Source organism: Bos grunniens, chromosome 5, assembly GCF_055505025.1.
Source record: "Bos grunniens cultivar Pamir isolate PY7600 chromosome 5, Bosgru_T2T1.0, whole genome shotgun sequence".
NCBI lineage: Eukaryota > Metazoa > Chordata > Mammalia > Artiodactyla > Bovidae > Bos > Bos grunniens.
The window spans coordinates 60,225,095-60,246,769 of record NC_141169.1 but is presented as its reverse complement, the minus strand read 5'-3'; the positions used below and the strand labels follow the sequence as shown (position 1 = coordinate 60,246,769).

Sequence of the window (21,675 nt, the reverse complement as noted above, 5' to 3'; positions counted from 1 at the left end):
CTAATCAAAACATGCACAAAGTAGCCTTAAAATGATCTGAGAGAAGAATCGTATGTTGAGGAGTTGAGTGAGATCCGTTCAGAGAAGAATGGAATATCAGTGTGCTCTGTTCAGCATGATGATAGAAGTATTAACTACTGGGCAGAGATGATTTTGTCTGAATAAATCTGTGTATATATCTTCTTAAAAATTGTTTGAAATTTTAAGTATTTTGGGGAGACTGATTTAGCACTGAAAAACATGAAAAGATTTGGTATGTGAAAAATTTTAAATTTAAAAACTGGATTTCCTTTTAGATATGTTTTAATTCACTTTTGTTCTATTTTTATCATTAAACATTAACTTCACTTTTCCAATCTTTTAAAAATTGTTTTAGGAAAGGCATATAGAATACACAGGTGATTTATTATTGAGAAACTTTTCCTTTTCAAATATATTTCCCTTTCATAATAGCTAATACAACTAAACATTATTGCATTCATAGGCTGACTTCTAATGGTTTTGTAATTTAACTTTATTTGTTTATTTTTTACAGTGTGTGTTGGGGAGAGTTTCTGTGTTAAATTGTTGAAGTTGAAGAAAGATAATTTGACATGGTAAAGTTATATTTAGGTGTTTAGTATATGCATTGTGACAATTCTTGTCATTGAGTCATGTGTGTAAATAAACATTTATTATTGATTACTCCATAATTATTTGCATATAAAGTGAATGTCCAGGAAAAATAATAGTCTCTTCCTTTACCTATATTTATCTACATTATTAACTGCATGATTTAGACAGCAGATCTTATTTCTTTATCTTAGAATTCTCCTATAAATTCCTCTGGATATTACTGAAAACAACTTTCATTTGTCCACATATGATTATTTTTATTTGTATAGTTGTATTTTCAATAATAACATATGTTTCAGAGATTAGAAATAAACCTGGATATTCTAAACAGAGAAAACATTGTCTTCTCTGTCTCCCATCACAAAAGCTTGATCATTTTATGTGTTTGATGAGGAAGATACCAAGGAAGTTACATTTCCCTAGAGATATCGTTAATCATTTTTTTTTGTTTAAGAAATATGCTATATTTGGTCTAAAACTATTTATACAAACTTTGACACATCTATGAAGACAAATTTAGAAAATACACTCTTTCAGCTCTTCATCCCATTCCCCAGTTGCTAGCTACGCAACCCTAAACGATTCACTCTCACTTGAAATATGCCTGTCATTGAAAATAGTTATATCTAGGTAATATTTCATAACTTACATGTTAGCCATACATTTTAATATTCTTATGATATGGAAATGTATGCCTCATAAACTTTGTCAACAATTCTGAGATTTATTGTGTGTTTGAAATTTACCAAATACTTACTCCTCATCTCTTAGGCGTGTTGATCTCAAAACTGGTCATCGTATAAAATGGCAAATGTAAATAACAAGTAGATGGAGAGAAATTTTCAATGGTACCTACTTTCTTCTTGTAAATTTTATTTATTAATTTTATATACTAAGTTGCACATTTTAATAATATGTACAGTTTTAATTTTTATTAAATTTTACTTATGATTTACACAATTTTAATAGCTTTCCTCAAATTCACTGTCTTATCACTAAAAACCCAACTTACCTTTCTAGATTTCCATAAACTTTGTCTTTATCTTTCTCTTGCTTTTAATTCTGACACCTCATGTAATTTCCTGAGTACATAGTTATGCATTTCTATCCACTCCTAAATCCTGCCTTTTTTTTTTTTTTTTCATTTTCACTTTAGCTGACCTACTCTTAGAGTCAAACCATGTAGAGGAAAACTGCTGTTTTCTTGTTATATATTCAGGTCATCAGAATAGTCTTGCTTATATTTTTTTAAGAACACAAACTGGAGAGGATGAGGATGGTGATAGATATCAAGGAAATGGAAATACCAGTAAGGACACCAAATAAGTATATTCCTGATGTCTCATATTCATATACATAAAACTGGATCTCATTTGCCATGAAAGTAAATGAAACATTAATCAGAAATTTGAGTTTGATTGAGTACAATAGCAAAAGTGTACTAGTCTTATTTATTGATGATAGCTAGGGGTGTGTGTGTGTGTGTGTGTGTGTGTTTGCGTTAAATACAAAACATGGAGTGATGACGTGTACTCAGGCGCTCTTATGCAAAACAGAAAATGACATCCATCATAGTTCTTGTCCAAAATTAAGGGTGGAAAAACGTGTTTCTATGCTTTAATAGTCTGCTTAATTTTCCTTGAATTTATTCACTTAAAATCAACCAACAATTAATATGATCACATGTATTTTTCAGTGGTCAAATTAGAAGGGAAACTTTGAATCAACTGTCCAGATACCCTGGAAATGCAAAGGATTGTTCTTCCTGGCATTAACTATTTTTATAACATGAAGGAGCAGTGTGTTTCCCATCTGAAATTTCAATTTTCTAACTCTACCTTAGACACTAGTTATCTCCCTTGTCATTTTCCAAATGGGAACATTGTTTTCTTCCTTTCCATTTTGTTTTTTTTCCCTCTGTGTAGACCTCGTAAAGTAGAGGGCATTAATGGGAAATCACACAAGAATGACAGTGTTTATCCTGGCAGGTTTGACTGATGATCCACAAATGAAAATTGTATTATTTATCTTCCTACTTCTCACCTACTTTTTAAGCATCACTGGTAACCTCACCATCATCACTCTCACCATGGTGGATCCTCACCTCAAGACCCCCATATATTTTTTTCTTCAGAATATTTCCTTTCTAGAAATATTCTTTACTACTGCTGCTGCTGCTGCTGCTAAGTCGCTTCAGTAGTGTTTGACTCTGTGCGACCCCAGAGACGGCAGCCCACCAGGCTTCTCTGTCCCTGGGATTCTCCAGGCAAGAACACTGGAGTGGGTTGCCATTTCCTTCTCCAAAGCATGAAAGTGAAAAGTGAAAGTGAAGTCGCTTAGTCGTGTCCGACTCTTAGCGACCTCATGAACTGCAGCCTACCAGGCTCCTCCATCAATGGGGTTTTCCAGGCAAGAGTACTGGACTGGGGTGCCATTGCCTTCTCCGACTACTACTACTACTACATGCATCCCTAAATTCCTAGGTATTATGGAAATGGAGGACAAAACTATTTCCTATAATGGTTGTATTGCACAGTTGTTTTTAGCTTATTACTTGAAGCATTTGAATTTTACTTGTTGGCAGCTGTGTCCCATGACTGCTATGTTGCCATCCATAAGCCCCTGCATTATACAGACATCATGAACAGTAAAATCTGCACACTTCTTATCTTCTGTTGTTGGATTTCTGGCTTTTTGATCATCTTTGTACCTCTCCTTTTAACCCTAAACCTTGGCTTTTGTGCTTCCAACATTGTTGATCATTTCATGTGTGACCCAACTACCTTCCTGCAGATCTCCTGCTCAGACACACAGCTCACTGAGACAATGGGATTCATTTCTGCTTTGATGACTCTTGTGGTCCCATTGTCAATGGTATTCACATCATGTACCTATATTGCGTTAGCAATTCTGAAAATCCCTTCAACTAAGCAGAGGAAAAAAGCATTTTCAACATGTTCTCACATGATTGTGATATTCTTTTCTAATCGCAGCTGCATCTTCATGTATGTTAAACCATCAGTCAAAGAGAATGTTTTTAAAAGGGAATAGCACTACTCAATACCTCCATTGCCACGCTTTTGAATCTTTTCATCTATAGCTTACAGAACCAACAAGTGAAAAAAGCTTTAGTGAATATAATACACAGTTGTTTCTTTTTCAAACAAGTGAATATGTTATTGCATGATGTATTAAGGAAATAAATGGTGTCTATAATAATAATAATAGTGTATATAATTGTAGTTTCCTCCCTTTTATTACATTTGATAATCATCCTTCTCTCTTTTCACAGTGATTTTTACAAAAGCCTTGTTTCAATGAAGCTAATTTTCTTCCTGTTCTTCAATAGAAACTTTTTTCTCATCTCTCTTCCTTTTCCTCTGACTATATGAAAGTAGTTATTCCAATTTTCAAAGTGTTTCTTTTCTCTTTGAGTTTTAGTTATTAGGAATATAAACTAGTTTTATGTAAGTTATATTTAATGTAGCAAGCAATGTAAATATTATACTACATTTATATTTAGGTTCAGTTCAGTTCAGTTCAGTCACTCAGTCATCTCTGACTCTTGGCAACCCCATGAACTGCAGCATGCCAGGCTTCCCTATCCATTACCAGCTCCCCGAGTTTACTCAAACTCATGTCCATAGAGTCGGTAATGCCATCCAACCATCTCATCCTCTGTTGTCCCCTTCTCCTCCTGCCTTCAATTTTTCCCAGCATCAGGGTCTTTTCTACTGAGTCAGCTCTTCGCATCAGGTGGCCAAAGTATTGGAGTTTCAGCTTCAACATCAGTCCTTCCAATGAATATTCAGGACTGATTTCCTTTAGGATTGACTGGCTTGATTTCCTTGCAGTCCGAGAGACTCTCAAGGGTCTTTTCCAAACCACAGTTCAAAAGCATCAGTTCTTTGGCTCTCAGCTTTCTTTATAGTCCAACTCTCACATCCATACATGACTACTGGAAAAACTACAGCTTTGATTAGATGGACCTTTGTTGGCAAAGTAATGTCTCTGCTTTTTAATATGCTGTCTAGGTTGGTCATAACTTTTCTTCCAAGGAAGGAGCAAGTGTCTTTTAATTTCATGGCTACAGTCACCATCTGCAGCGATTTTGCTGCTGCTGCTGCTAAGTAGCTTCAGTCGTGTCTGACTCTGTGCAACCCCAGAGACGGCAGCCCACCAGGCTCCCCTGTCCCTGGGATTTTCCAGGCAAGAACACTAGAGTGGGTTGCCATTTCCTTCTTCAATGCATGAAAGTGAAAAGTGAAAGTGAAGTCGCTCAGTCGTGTCCGACTCCTAGCGACCCCATGAACTGCAGCCTACCAGGCTCCTCCATCCATGGGATTTTCCAGGCAAGAGTACTGGAGTGGGGTGCCATTGTCTGTCACTGTTTCCATTGTTTCCCCATCTATTTGCCATGAAGTGATAGGATCAGATGCCATGGTCTTAGTCTTCTTAATGTTGAGTTTTAAGTCAACGTTTTCACTCTTCTCTTTCACTTTCAAGAGGCTCTTTAGTTCGTCTTTGCTTTCTACCATAAGTGTGGTGTCATCTGCATGTCTGAGGTTAAATATTAACATTAATTTATATTTTGTAATACAACCAATTTATTCATGCATAATCTATTTAATGAGCTGAAAGAAACGTGTAGCAGAGATTAAACATTAGAGCTATTATTCAAATTAGGAGATATTTTAAAAAATGATTGCTATGTGACTTTCCCTAGGAACTAGTTGTTTGGTTTCTATTTGAGAATTGTTAAGTTTTATAAGTAGTTGAATTATGAAAGAAAAGTGCATTATCTTGCTGGTTTATTTTAAAAATTAAAATTAAAAATGAAATACAATGTTTACATACCCAATAAGCACCCCCTTCAATAACTTGGTACACTTCTGAAGCTAATTGGAGAGTGATTGTAAAAATCTGCTAAATGAAGGAGAACAATGCTCACCAAATGTATTCATTCCTTTCAGAGTGTCATACACATGGACATAAAAATATATGCCTATATCCCTTAACAATTAAACCAAATTAGTGGAATAACTGAATTTTTCCTTCCTTAAGTAATTTTGAAATTCCTATACTTAATATTCCTATTAAAAAATATATTCCTATTATACCTTTGTTGGTAATGATCAGGATTTTTTTCATCAAAGCAATTTCTATGTTTGACTAAAATTTAAAATATGAAATATGATTAAAACATTTTCACAGAGGCTGATTCATGTCAATGTATGGCAAAACCCACCACAATATTGTAAAGTAATTAGCCAATTAAAATAAATTAAAAATTTTTCACAGGTACACAGTATGTTTGATGATTTTTTGCCAGAAATATACGAGCATTAAACCATAATATATTTTTTACTTCTTTTTTACTTTAACTATGGGTCTTGATTTGAATACTATATAAAAGAATAGAATACAGTGTAGTCAGGGAGAAATATACATAAATTACGTAATTGATTGGATTATTTTACAGATTTCTGTTCAGCTTGGTAATGAGGTGAACATTAAAACATATTTTATCCATGAATAGTATTTTTGAAAGAGTAAAATAATTAAATTTTCTCTTGATTATTTGTATATCTACATTTTCCATTTTGAGAAAATAGATATAATGATCATGGAGCATTATATAACTTCTGTAAGTTTTAAGAGCACATAAGTGAAAATAATATATATATGTTATATATATGTATGCATGTTCCATATTGAGACAGTCTAACATAGGAAAAGATTAAGAATCTCTCAATATTCTCAAGTTATGATTCTGTTATGTGTTAACCAAGATAGAGTTTGATTAAAAATACATTGCCTTCCAGTTGAGCCATTAATTTTTCATTAGAGTACTCTGAAATGCTTCAATATTTTCAATAGTTACTTACCATAAAAGATACACTGACACTCCTAATAAGGACCTAGCATTATTGAGGTCTTCTCTTCCCAATTCCAGGAAGATTAAAGTTATATTCTCAATCTTCTCTACTACTTCTAATAGTCTATGATATATCACCTCCCATTAGCACTGACCTCTGAATTCTGATTCCCCAGTAGTTTACTAGTGTTATTGTTGTTTTTAATTGTCTTGAATATGTAGTACAGCTTGTCAAATTTAGGTAGAACTTCTTAAGAGAAAGTAGGACTCTTTGTGCCCCCATGGACTAGAGTCCATGGGAATTTTCCAGGCCAGAATTCTGGACTGGCTAGCTTTTCCCTTCTCCAGGGGATCTTCCCAACCCAGGGACCGAACCCAGGTCTCCTGCATTGCAGGCGGATACTTTAACAGCTGAGCCACAAACATTTAGAATATATTGGTGGTGGTTGTCGCTAAGTCGTGTCTGACTATTGCAACCCCATGGACTGTAGCCTGCCAGGTTCTTCTGTCCATAGGATTCTCTGGGCAAGAATGATGGAGTGGGTTGCCATTTCCTTCTCCAGGGGATCTTCCTGACCCAAGAATTGAACCCAGGTCTTCTGCATTGCAGGCAGATTCTTTATCAACTAAGCTACTAGGGAAGCTGTTTAGAATATATTACAACTATTCTTTTAATGTCATTAGAAAGTATAATTCAAAGGACATATGCCTTGACTCTTTAAAACATTCCTATTGTAGGAGTCACACTGGAAATATTAAAAAAAAATATGTTTTGACAAATAGGGACTATACAAATTAACAGGAAAGAAGTCTTAGAATATCATGATCTCAAAAGTAGTTTGCTACATAACTGTATCATATGATACTTATGCAGAAAAAATAGGTGCTCATGAATAGGATTCTGAAAAAGTTTCTTTCTTTGCTTGTCAGTTTAATATTACCTTTCACTAGTTATCATGTGGTTTTGATAAATACATAAAAGAAAATTGAGAACCAATGACTGGAGATAGAGTTCATTCAGCTTAGACTGACAGATTAACCATACTGTAAATTGTTATTTTCCTGTTTCTATTTTGCAAGAGTAATAATGTAGACTATGATTGAGAGCTTATCCTCTTGATCCTGCTGAATTTTTTCCTAAACATTTTACTATATTTTTTCGTCTGAAATTTCTCCTTCTAAAGAATCTCATCCCCACTGGTCTATAAATTCCTGATAACCACTGTGAAGTGAAGTGAAGTGAAAGTCAGTCAGTCCTGTCCAACTCTGTGACCCCATGGAATACAGTCCATGGAATTCTCCAGGCCAGAAAACTGGAGTGGGTAGCTGTTCCCTTCGATGTTTCATGTTGTCTTCTTTCATGAACCTTTATTCCTCTACTTCTAAGTATTGGCTAAGTATTCCTTGGACTCTTCATACCAATTATTTTACATTGGTAATTAGCTCTTTATTGAAATTATTTCTCATTATTTTCAAACTGTAAGGTAAATATGTGTGGATATTCTTGAGTCTCTTTTTATTTCTGTTATTTTCATGGCTTCTGTTCTCTGAATCTCTCTCTGGTATGATTATGAATTTTCTTTCTTTTCTTTTACCGCATACTCAAAACTGTATGCAAGTGTTGAGGGCTCTGGATGATGATTAACACTACACATAAGATGTAATCTATGATTGTCCACAGTTAAGGCAGGAAATCTTAACCAAAATAAGGTATGAGATTATTCAAATCTGTGTTCACATATTTTTTAAGAAATGGTGGATTCATTGTGCTTCTTAGGGAATAAGATTTCAGTGCTCAGAGCTAAACACCTAAGTTCTGACCCAGAATTTTCCACTTTGACAAAGCTTAAATGCTGAATTTTGGCTTCAGAAATGAAGAGACAGCAGGAATTTCTTGAGATTCTTCATACATAGGTGCTTTTTATTTTTTGTAAGTACATTTTTTGGTAATGCTACCAGTTTATTTGTGCATACACTATCTAATGAAATTAAAACTAATTGTAGCAGAGATTAACCATTATTGTTATTGCTCAAATTAGAGTATGTTTAGTTTAAAAATCATTGTCTTAAAGCATTTTCCATAGAAAGTAGTTGTCGGTACCTATAAAGGAACTTTTAACATTACAAATATTTCAATTACAGGTGAAAAATGCCTTCTATTGGGTGCTTATTTTATTTTTATTGAAGTATAATTGCTTTACAATTTTGTGTTAATTCCTGCTGTACAAGGAAGTGAATCAACTACATGTATACATATATCTTCTGTTCCTTAAGCCACCATCCCACTGTCCCCATCCCACCCCTCTAGGTCATCACAGGGTACCACATTGTGCTATACAGTAGCTTCCCACTAGCTCTGTGTTTGATATATGGTAGTGTATACATCAGAGAAGGCAATGGCACCCCACTCCAGTACTCTTGCCTGGAAAATCCCAGCTACGGGGGAGCCTGGTGGGCTGCTGGCCATGGGGTCGCACAGAGTAGGACACGACTGAAGTGACTTAGCAGTAGCAGTAGCAGCAATGTACCTGTGGACTATTAAGGAAAGTAACATAAGTTTATTATAAACTGAATAAAATAAAAGCAAGATTAATATAGAAATACTAATTTTAGTTTTTCTGTGTTTTTACCTTAGTCATATATATTTAAAGATTGTTAATGACTGAGAATTTTCTCATGTGAAATTTAGAGTGTTAGTCATTCGCTCATGTACAACTATTTGCTATCCCCTGGAGTGTAGTTGGCCATGCTCCTCTGTCTATGGAATTTCCCAGGCAAGAATACTGGAGTGAGTCTCCATTCCCTTCTCCTGGGGATATTCCTGACCCAGGGATGGAACCCAGGTCTCCTCTGTTGCAGGCAGATTCTTTATGGGCTGAGTCACCAAGGAAGCCCTGTTAATAAAGTATATGGAGAGACAAGCAAATGGAGTTAAAGAAAATGCACTCTCTGTGCTCAGTCATGTCTGAGTCTCTGCTACCCCATGGGCTGTAACCCGCCAGGGTCCTCTGTCCATGAGATTTTCCTAGCATGAATACTGGAGTGAGTTGCCATTTCCTCCTTCAGGGGATCTTCCCCACCCAGGGATCAAACCAGTGTCTCTTGAGTCTCCTGCATTGGCAGGTGGATTCTTTACCTGTGACCAATAGGGAAGACTGTTAAGAAAATAACTGAAAGAAGATAATAACAAAGTACATAAGAAAGAAATAGAAATGGAACTTATAAATTTTATAAAACTTAAAATTTATAAAAAATTTATAAATTTTATCAATTTATAAAAATGAGATATTTGCTAGATTCAGAAAACAGAAAATATGAACATATAAATAATGTTAGGATAAGGTCTTTCAAAGGTGGCTCAATGATTGACACTGAATTGCAGAGCAAAATTTCAAATAATTTAGTCTTCTATTAATGGTAAGTAGGACTTCTGTCAAGGAGAAAATCTCATATTTATATAAATGATTGACATTGACCAACATATTCATTTTGATGGAATCAAAGTAGACTTGAGAAAATATTTGCACAGAGGTATGTTTCTGAATATGGAACATTCTATGGCTGAGAATGAAGAAAACTCTTTTCTAACTTGTAACTTAGTTTTTGTTTCCTTTAGCTTTGATAAGAGGGGGAAATGAAGAACCATTCAGTGGAAATAGACTTCCTACTCCTAGGATTGACAGATGACCCACAATTGCAAATTGTGATTTTCCTGTTTCTATTTTTCAACTACATCCTGAGTGTAAGGGGGAATTTAATCATTATCCTCCTCACCTTTCTGGATCTCTGTCTCAGGACTCCAATGTATCTCTTCCTTCAAAATTTCTCTTTCTTGGAGATTTCATTCACAACTGCCTGCATTCCAAAATTCTTGATCAGCCTTTTGACTGGAGACAAAACAATTTCTTACAGTGGCAGTGTAACACAATTGTTATTTTTTCTTCTATTAGGAGCTACAGAATTTTATCTTTTGGCTGCCATATCCTATGACTGCTATGCTGCCATCTATAAGCCATTGCATTACCCAATCATTATGAATAGAAAAGTGTGCCATCAGTTTGTGCTCAGCTCTTGGATAACTGGCTTCCTAATTATATTTCCTCCTTTGGTCTTAGAACTTAAGCTGGGTTTCTATGCTTCCAAAATAATTGACCAGTTTTTTCTGTGACACTTCCCCTATCCTTCAGCTCTCTTACACAGACACACATATCCCAGAATTGATGGCTTTTGTCTTAGTTGTGGTGACACTTGTAGTCACTCTGTTGTTGGTGGTCCTCTCCTACACATACATCGTAAAAAATCATTCTAAAATTGCCTTCTGTTCAACTACCAACAAAAGCCTTTTCCACCTGTTACTCACACATGGTTGTTGGGTCTATCACTTATGGGAGTTGTATTTTTACATATATGAAATCATCAGCTAAGAAAAGTGTGACTTTAACTAAAGTTGTAGCTGTGCTCAGCACCTCTGTTGGTCCTTTACTAAACCCCTTCATTTACACCTTAAGGAACCAGCAGGTGAAAGAAGCTCTCAAAGATGTGCTTCACTGGTTTTGTTATTTTCAAAACAATGAGCAAAAATGTAGATATCAGTAAGATGTTGCTGAAATATGAGTGAAGGAATTGAAAACAGTTTTCAATTCAGCAGTTCATAGCTATGACATTTCTCTGCTCATTGATTCGTTTCACATTGGGTTTACTCAACCTTATGAATCTCTGCATTTTTTTTTCTTTCTGAGTAGATAATTTTATTCTTTAATAGTAAACTGCTTTCTTCCATGCAGAATATTAAATTCTACCTCTGACTAGAAATATCTCTTCTCATCAAAGATTTTATCATGTGCTGACTGCTTTCTAAATATGAACTTTACTGTATATTCTTTTTTGTTGTTTGAACAAGTGTTTCATTTTTACTGTACAATATTGTATTGGTTTTGTCTTAACTACTTCAACATCTGTGCTAATTGATAAGCACTGCATCTGCTCTTTTTTTTTTTTGGTATATTTTTATTTTTTAAAATATAAATTTATTTATTTTAATTGGAGGTTAATTACTTTAAAATATTGTATTGGTTTTGCCATACATCAACATGAATCTACCACAGGTATACACGTGTTCCCCATCACGAATCCCCCTTCCTCTTCCCTCCCCATACCATCCCTCTGGGTTGTCCCAGTGCACCAGCCCCAAGCAACCAGTATCTTGCATCGAACTGCATCTGCTCTTAATATTTTGTTCTGCTAAAAATGTTCGACAAATTCAAACCCTGATCATTATTACCTGATCATAATTGACATTGTGATGGAAATCAGGTAGAAATCAGATTAATTTTAAAGATCAAAATGCCCATCCAGGAAAAATGTTTATTGATTTCAACCTTGAAAGATGAATAAGGAAATAAATATTTCAAAAGAGCTGTAACCAGAGGCATAAAATGTGTAAAGGAACTGAGATTCTACTAAATAAGTTTCTTTTTTTTTTTTTAATTTTATTTTATTTTTAAACTTTACATAATTGTATTAGTTTTGCTAAATATCAAAATGAATCTGCCACAGGCATACATGTGTTCCCCATCCTGAACCCTCCTCCCTCCTCCCTCCCCAAACCATCCCTCTGGGTCGTCCCAGTGCACCAGCCCCAAGCATCCAGTATCGTGCATCGAACCTGGACTGGCAACTCATTTCTTACATGATATTCTACATGTTTCAATGTCACTTTCCCAAATCTTCCCACCCTCTCCCTCTCCCACAGAGTCCATAAGACTGTTCTATACATCAGTGTCTCTTTTGCTGTCTCGTACACCAGGTTATTGTTACCATCTTTCTAAATTCCATATATATGCGTTAGTATACTGTATTTATGTTTTTCCTTCTGGCTTACTTCACTCTGTATAATAGGCTCCAGTTTCATCCATCTCATTAGAACTGATTCAAATGTATTCTTTTTAATGGCTGAGTAATACTCCATTGTGTATATGTACCACTGCTTTCTTATCCATTCATCTGCTGATGGACATCTAGGTTGCTTCCATGTCCTGGCTATTATAAACAGTGCTGCGATGAACAATGGGGTACACGTGTCTCTTTCCCTTCTGGTTTCTTCAGTGTGTATGCCCAGCAGTGGGATTGCTGGATCATAGGCCAGTTCTATTTCCAGTTTTTTAAGGAATCTCCACACTGTTCTCCATAGTGGCTGTACTAGTTTGCATTCCCACCAACAGTGTAAGACGGTTCCCTTTTCTCCACACCCTCTCCAGCATTTATTATTTGTAGACTTTTGGATCGCAGCCATTCTGACTGGTGTGAAATGGTACCTCATAGTGGTTTTGATTTGCATTTCTCTGATAATGAGTGATGTTGAGCATCTTTTCATGTGTTTGTTAGCCATCTGTATGTCTTCTTTGGAGAAATGTCTATTTAGTTCTTTGGCCCATTTTTTGATTGGCTCATTTATTTTTCTGGAGTTGAGCTGTAGGAGTTGCTTGTATATTTTTGAGATTAGTTATTTGTCAGTTGCTTCATTTGCTATTATTTTCTCCCATTCTGAAGGCTGTCTTTTCACCTTGCTAATAGTTTCCTTTGATGTGCAGAAGCTTTTAAGGTTAATTAGGTCACATTTGTTTATTTTTGCTTTTGTTTCCAATATTCTGGGAGGTGGGTCATAGAGGATCCTGCTGTGATGTATGTCAGAGAGTGTTTTGCCTATGTTCTCCTCTAGGAGTTTTATAGTTTCTGGTCTTACGTTTAGATCTTTAATCCATTTTGACTTTATTTTTGTGTATGGTGTTAGAAAGTGGTCTAGTCATTCTTTTACAAGTGGTTGACCAGATTTCCCAGCACCACTTGTTAAAGAGATTGTCTTTAATCCATTGTATATTCTTGCCTCCTTTGTCAAAGATAAGGTGTCCATATGTGCGTGGATTTATCTCTGGGCTTTCTATTTTATTCCATTGATCTATATTTCTGTCTTTGTGCCAGTACCATACTGTCTTGATGACTGTGGCTTTGTAGTAGAGCCTGAAGTCAGGCAGATTGATTCCTCCAGTTCCATTCTTCTTTCTCAAGATCGCTTTGGCTATTCGAGGTTTTTTGTTTTTCCATACAAATTGTGAAATTATTTGTTCTAGCTCTGTGAAGAATACTGTTGGTAGCTTGATAGGGATTGCGTTGAATCTATAATTTGCTTTGGGTAGTATACTCATTTTCACTATATTGATTCTTCCAATCCATGAACATGGTATATTTCTCCATCTATTAGTGTCCTCTTTGATTTCTTTCACCAGTGTTTTATAGTTTTTTATATATAGGTCTTTAGTTTCTTTAGGTAGATATATTCCTAAGGATTTTATTCTTTCCGTTGCAATGGTGAATGGAATTGTTTCCTTAATTTCTCTTTCTGTTTTCTCATTATTAGTGTATAGGAATGCAAGGGATTTCTGTGTGTTGATTTTATATCCTGCAACTTTACTATAGTCATTGATTATTTCTAGTAATTTTCTGGTGGAATCTTTAGGGTTTTCTATGTAGAGGATCAGGTCATCTGCAAATAGTGAGAGTTTTACTTCTTCTTTTCCAATTTGGATTCCTTTTATTTCTTTTTCTGCTCTGATTGCTGTGGCCAAAACTTCCAAAACTATGTTGAATAGTAATGGTGAAAGTGGGCACCCTTGTCTTGTCCCTGACTTTAGAGGAAATGCTTTCAATTTTTCACCATTGAGGATGATGTTTGCTGTGGGTTTGTCATATATAGCTTTTATTATGTTGAGGTATGTTCCTTCTATTCCTGCTTTCTGGAGAGTTTTTATCATAAATGGATGTTGAATTTTGTCAAAGGCTTTCTCTGCATCTATTGAGATAATCATATGGTTTTTATTTTTCAATTTGTTAATGTGGTGTATTACATTGATTGATTTGCGGATATTGAAGAATCCTTGCATTCCTGGGATAAAGCCCACTTGATCATGGTGTATGATCTTTTTAATGTGTTGTTGGATTCTGATTGCTAGAATTTTGTTAAGGATTTCTGCATCTATGTTCATCAGTGGTATTGGCCTGTAGTTTTCTTTTTTTGTGGCATCTTTGTCAGGTTTTTTATTAGGGTGATGGTGGCCTCATAGAATGAGTTTGGAAGTTTACCTTCCTCTGCAATTTTCTGGAAGAGTTTGAGCAGGATAGGTGTCAGCTCTTCTCTAAATTTTTGGTAGAATTCATCTGTGAAGCCGTCTGGACCTGGGCTTTTGTTTGCTGGAAGATTTTTGATTACAGTTTCAATTTCCATGCTTGTGATGTGTCTGTTAAGATTTTCTATTTCTTCCTGGTCCAGTTTTGGAAAGTTGTACTTTTCTAAGAATTTGTCCATTTCTTCCACGTTGTCCATTTTATTGGCATATAATTGTTGATAGTAGTCTCTTATGATCCTTTGTATTTCTGTGTTGTCTGTTGTGATCTCTCCATTTTCGTTTCTAATTTTGTTGGTTTGATTTTTCTCCCTTTGTTTCTTGATGAGTCTGGCTAATGGTTTGTCAATTTTATTTATCCTTTCAAAGAACCAGCTTTTGGTTTTGTTGCTTTTGGCTATGGTCTCTTTTGTTTCTTTTGCATTTATTTCTGCTCTAATTTTTAAGATTTCATTCCTTCTACTAACCCTGGGGTTTTTCATTTCTTCCTTTTCTAGTTGCTTTAGGTGTAGAGTTAGGTTATTTATTTGACTTTTTTCTTGTTTCTTGAGGTGTGCCTGTATTGCTATGAACTTTCCCCTTAGGACTGCTTTTACCGTGTCCCACAGGTTTTGGATTGTTGTGTTTTCATTTTCATTCGTTTCTATGCAAATTTTGATTTCTTTTTTGATTTCTTCTGTGATTTGTTGGTTATTCAGCAGTGTGTTGTTCAGCCTCCATATGTTGAAATTTTTAATAGTTTTTCTCCTGTAATTGAGATCTAATCTTACTGCATTGTGGTCAGAAAAAATGCTTGGGATGATTTCTATTTTTTTGAATTTACCAAGGCTAGCTTTATGGCCCAGGATGTGATCTATCCTGGAGAAGGTTCCATGTGCGCTTGAGAAAAACGTGAAATTCATTGTTTTGGGATGAAATGTCCTATAGATATCAATTAGGTCTAACTGGTCTATTGTATCGTTTAAAGTTTGTGTTTCCTTGTTAATTTTCTGTTTAGTTGATCTATCCATAGGTGTGAGGGGGGTATTAAAGTCTCCCACTATTATTGTGTTATTGTTAATTTCTCCTTTCATACTTGTTAGCATTTGTCTTACGTACTGTGGTGCTCCCGTGTTGGGTGCATATATATTTATAATTGTTATATCTTCTTCTTGGATTGATCCTTTGATCATTATGTAGTGACCATCTTTGTCTCTTTTCACAGCCTTTGTTTTAAAGTCTATTTTATCTGATATGAGAATTGCTACTCCTGCTTTCTTTTGGTCCCTATTTGCATGGAAAATCTTTTTCCAGCCCTTCACTTTCAGTCTGTATGTGTCCCCTGTTTTGAGGTGGGTCTCTTGTAGACAACATATGTAGGGGTCTTGTTTTTGTATCCATTCAGCCAGTCTTTGTCTTTTGGTTGGGGCATTCAACCCATTTACGTTTAAGGTAATTACTGATAAGTATGATCCCATTGCCATTTACTTTATTGTTTGGGGTTCGAATTTATACACCGTTTTTGTGTTTCCTGTCCAGAGAATATCCTTTAGTATTTGTTGGAGAGCTGGTTTGGTGGTGCAGAATTCTCTCAGCTTTTGCTTGTCTGAAAAGCTTTTGATTTCTCCTTCATACTTGAATGAGATCCTTGCTGGGTACAATAATCTGGGCTGTAGGTTATTTTCTTTCATCATTTTAAGTATGTCTTGCCATTCCCTCCTGGCTTGAAGAGTTTCTATTGAAAGATCAGCTGTTATCCTTATGGGAATTCCCTTGTGTGTTATTTGTTGTTTTTCCCTTGCTGCTTTTAATATTTGTTCTTTGTGTTTGATCTTTGTTAATTTGATTAATATGTGTCTTGGGGTGTTTCTCCTTGGGTTTATCCTGTTTGGGACTCTCTGGGTTTCTTGGACTTGGGTGAATATTTCTTTCCCCATTTTAGGGAAGTTTTCCACTATTATCTCCTCAAGTATTTTCTCATGGTCTTTCTTTTTGTCTTCTTCTTCTGGAACCCCTATTATTCGAATGTTGTAGCGTTTAATATTGTCCTGGAGGTCTCTGAGATTGTCCTCATTTCTTTTAATTCGTTTTTATTTTATCCTCTCTGATTCATTTATTTCTACCATTCTATCTTCTAATTCACTAATCTTATCTTCTGCCTCTGTTATTCTACTATTTGTTGCCTCCAGAGTGTTTTTAATTTCATTTATTGCATTATTCATTATATATTGACTCTTTTTTATTTCTTCTAGGTCCTTGTTAAACCTTTCTTGCATCTTCTCAATCTTTGTCTCCAGGCTATTTATCTGTGATTCCATTTTAGTTTCAAGATTTTGGATCAATTTCACTATCATTATTCGGAATTCTTTATCAGGTAGATTCCCTATGTCTTCCTCTTTTGTTTGGTTTGGTGGGCATTTATCCTGTTCCTTTACCTGCTGGGTATTCCTCTGTCTCTTCATCTTGTTTAAATTGCTGAGTTTGGGGCGTCCTTTCTGTATTCTTGCAGTTTGTGGCGTTCTCTTTATTGTGGCGTTTCCTCACTGTGTGTGGGTTTGTACAGGTGGCTTGTCAAGGTTTCTTGGTTAGGGAAGCTTGTGTCGGTGTTCTGGTGGGTGGAGCTGTATTTCTTCTCTCTCCTTTCGAAGAGTTGGGTTGCTTTTCTGGGTGCCTGATGTCCTCTGCCGGCATTCAGAAGTTGTTTTGTGGAATTTACTCGATGTTTAAATGCTCTTTTGATGAATTTGTGGGGGAGAAAGTGTTCTCCCCGTCCTACTCCTCTGCCATCTTGGCTCCTCCTCCTCTAAATAAGTTTCACCTAGAGAGCTAAAATATTTTAAAATATGGTATCAATATTTGTATAAATTATCATTATTTTGTATAAAAGTAATTAAACTCCATGCTTTGGTTAAAATTGCTCATATTCAGTATAACAATATAGTCTTACTCCTATAATGATAGTAAGCTGTGAAACAAATTCAAGGTAACTGATTTATATCTGGTTTTTGGGATCTTTCTATATATTTAAAAAACATTTGTAAATTATAAATATCCTAATCCATGCTACTATATCAATTTAATCAAATTTATTAAGTACACCATACATACAAGCACACACTATCATTTTAGATTTTTTAATTGGCGTCTAATTGCTTTACAGTATTGTGTGAGTTTCTGTTACACAAAAGAGCTTACATATACCTATAAGCCTTCCCTCCTGAGCCGCCCCATCTTACTCCTCTTGGTCATCACAGAGCACTGAATGAGCTCCCTGTGTTATACAGCAGCTTCCTGCTAGCTATTTTATACATGATAGTGTATATATAAAATCAGTGGATTTGAACAAATATTGAGACCCATGCAACAATAAAAATAGAGATCATTTACAACTTGCTAGGTAATTCCCTTTGCTGCTTCACAGCCATCACCCCACCCCATTGCACCATTAACATCCTTTCAATCACTAAAAATGAGTTATACCTTTTTGTAATTTCTTATTTAAAAAAAAAAATTATGTGCTGTAAGCTTCACTTACTCATCATAAAGGTTTTGAGGTTGACCCAAGCTGTTGCCTGCATCCTTAGTTCGTTCCTTTTTGTAATACAATTTAGCAGAATCTTAGTTTGTTTGTTTGTTTTTTTTTTCCACAGCTTGTATACTGTCTCCTATTCTTGGGCCTTGGTATTGTTACTCTGAGGAACCTTCATCAATATTGAATCACTTATAACAACCAGTTGAAAAATCAGCACATACCACATTTTAAAATGCCATTTACTGAAAAAAATCTATTGTCTCATAATGTCCTTTGAAATACTTGTTTGCCTGAAGGAATTTGATTGAAAGGGGTTGCTCCTCTGTATCTTGGTGACTCTACTGATCACTTCCTATTCTCCAAAGCAGTGGAAGCAACAGAAAGTGTCTCTAAAGAGAAAGAGAAGGATCCAACACCATTGATCATTTGGTTTTTCATTTATGAGTCCATCTCAATTCCAAATTAGTTTACTAGTTTGTTTTAATGCAACAGGTTCCAAGACTCAACTTGAGTTTTAAAAAGTGAGGAAAAACAGTGTGCATATGTTGGCTAGAATCATATTGAGAAAACTAATATGAAAGATCTCAGATTGCAGCTGTGTAGAGAGTGGTTCAGGAAATCTTGTGGGAAAAGGCAGTAGCTCTCAGTAATTTCTGAGAAATTACTTATTAATAGCGTAGCAGTAAAGTTTGTCTTTCTCCCTTACTAAGAATTGACCATGGATCTTGCCTCTGCTCACCTGTCTGTCCACAGATACTTCTGGAGAAGATAGCCTCTGCTTCTCTTCCAATTTCCAACTTTTGTACCAGTACCTCTCACAGACAAACTGAAATAAGCAACATAAGGGGAAAAAACTCTGGAAAAAGGCATGCTGGTTTCTCCATCACACTTAGAAAGCCTCTCAGAAAGTCATGCATGATGATTTGGCCACAGAGAATTCAATGCAAATAATTTGAAAACAACCAGACATATGGGCTTAGAATTGCAGGGTTTTGCTTTTATCACTAGCTCTGCCTGACAAATGAAGTCATTATTAGGAGCAAATTAGAACACCTGAGATTTTTTTTTTTGCATGTTCTTGTTAAACTCACCCTCATTATATAGAAGAGTACTTAAAGATGTTGGCATTATGAATGCTTAAATTGAGGCAATCTATTCATATTATTTAAAACACCTTTAACACCCTGATTGAAAGTCATGTTTCTACAGGATATGGTAGATGGGGTTTCTGATGAAGGGAAGAATCGAGAAAAGAGTGATAAAAGTTAAAAAAAAATGTATATTGCTTTTAAAGTAATTTAAGTTTCCCATGTGGCTCATACAAGTTTAGATAGAAGTATGGCCAAAGGAGAGCAAGACCTACAAGATCTAGGATAAATTATTTGTTAAAAAAAATTAAAGATTATTATTGATGAGAACCATTTTTAAAATATTTATTGAATTTTTACAATATTGTTTCTGTTTTATGTTTTGGATTTTTGCCAGGAGGCATGTGGGATCTTAGCTCCTTGATCAGGGATTGAACCCACACCCCCTGCATTAGAAGGTGAAATCTTAACCACTGGAAGGGAAGTAAGGGAAATCCCATAGTATAAATTCTTTATATTCAGCAAATCACTGAAAAGAGAATGGTGTTTGCTTTTTGTTCATTATTGCAACAAATCTAAAAGCTTGAAGTGGTTGAAGAGTGCATGCAAGACATAGTTCTTGACACTGAATGTTTATAATTTAATTGATTACACTGAAAACGATTCATTGAATAAAAGTGTCTTAATATAAGAATTGCATTTATGTCTTAAATCACATGATAGAAGGTTTTAAGAGTTCTTTGTGTTGAAAGTATTTCACTTAATAAATGTTCTTCTGCATAGTCATTACCTCTTATATAATTAAAGGGGCCAAAATACATGGACCATAATAAATTTGATTTGCAAATATTAAAAGCTTAAAGAATCTTGCTAGTCTAGTAGGGCATTATTAGCACCATGTAGACTTGAAATTCCAAGCAAATGTTAGTCTCTCCAAATCTAAAGACTTTCCTTAACAATCTTTGCAAATAAGTATGTATGTATGTACACATACACACACACATACATGTACATGTATATATACATATTTAAACAAATTGAAAACAGTGGTCTTTATTAGTGAATAAAATGATTCAATTTTGGGTTATATCTTATTACTCGATAGTCAAAATATATAACAAAGATGCTTTCAGAAGAAATTATATATTAATATCATTTATTGCATTATTCATTATATATTGACTCCTTTTTTTTTTTTTTTTTTAAATTTCTTCTAGGTCCTTGCTAAACCTTTCTTGCATCTTCTCAATCCTTGTCTCCAGGCTACTTATCTGTAAATCCAATTAGTTTTCAAGATTTTGGATCATTTTCACTATCATTATTCAGAATTCTTTATCAGGTAGATTCCCTATCTCTTCCTCTTTTTTGGGTTTGGTGGGCATTTATTCTGCTCCTTTATCTGCTGGGTATTTATCTGCCTTTTCATCTTGTTTATATTGCTGTGTTTGGGGTGGCCTTTCTGTATTCTAGCAGTTGGTGGTTCTTCTTTATTGTGGAGGTTCCTTGCTGTGGATGTGGTGGATGGGTGGCTTGTCAAGGTTTTCTGGTTAGGGAAGCTTGTGTCGGTGTTCTGGTGGGTGGATCTCGATTTCTTCTTTCTGGAGGGCAATGAAATGCCCAGTAGTAAGTTTTGAGATGTCAATGGGTTTGAAGTGACTTTGGTCAGCATGTATATTGAGACTCAGGCTCAATATATGTTCCAGTGTTATGTTCCAGTGTTGCTGGAGAATTTGCATGGTATGTTTTGCTCTGGAGCTTGTTGACCCTTGGGTGGTGGTTGGTTTCAGTGTAGGTATGGAGGCGTTTGATGAGCTCCTATCGATGAATGTTCCCTAGAGTCAGGAGTGCTCTGGTGTTCTCAGGATTTGGACTTAAGCCTCCTGCCTTTGGTTTTCAGTCTTATTCTTACAGTAGCCTCAAGACTTCTCCGTCTATACAGCACCAATGATAAAACGTCTAGGTTAATGATGAAAAGTTTCTCCACAGTGAGGGACACCCAGAGAGGTACACAGAGTTACATGGAGAAGAGAAGAGGGAGGAGGCAGATAGAGGTGACCAGGAGGAGAAGAGGGGGAATCAAAAGGTGAGAGAGCATGCTAGCCAGTAATCACTTCCCTATATGCTCTCCTCAGTCTGGATCCCTCAGAGATGTTCACGGCGTTACACAGAGAAGCAAAGAGGGAGGAAGGAGATCGAGGTGGCCAGGAAGATAAAAGGGGGGAATCAAAAGGAGAGAGACAGATCCAGCCAATAATCAGTTCCCTGTGTTCTCTATAGCCCGGAACACACAAAGAGATTCACTGAGTTGTATAGAGAAGAAAAGGGGGAGGGGGAGATAGAGGCAACCTCGTGGAGAAAAAGGAGAGTCAAAAGGGGGAGACAGCAATCAGGCTAGTGATCTCACTC

At 35.6% G+C, this 21,675-nt stretch overlaps 2 pseudogenes; both read left to right on the top strand.

Annotated features, from left to right (window-relative positions):
- The first annotated feature begins 2,563 nt into the window (after window positions 1-2,563).
- LOC147372206 (olfactory receptor 6C3-like) lies at window positions 2,564-3,786 on the top strand (annotated as a pseudogene).
- Window positions 3,787-10,127: 6,341 nt separating this feature from the next.
- Window positions 10,128-11,089, top strand: LOC147372205 (olfactory receptor 6C6-like; annotated as a pseudogene).
- The last annotated feature ends 10,586 nt before the right edge of the window (window positions 11,090-21,675 follow it).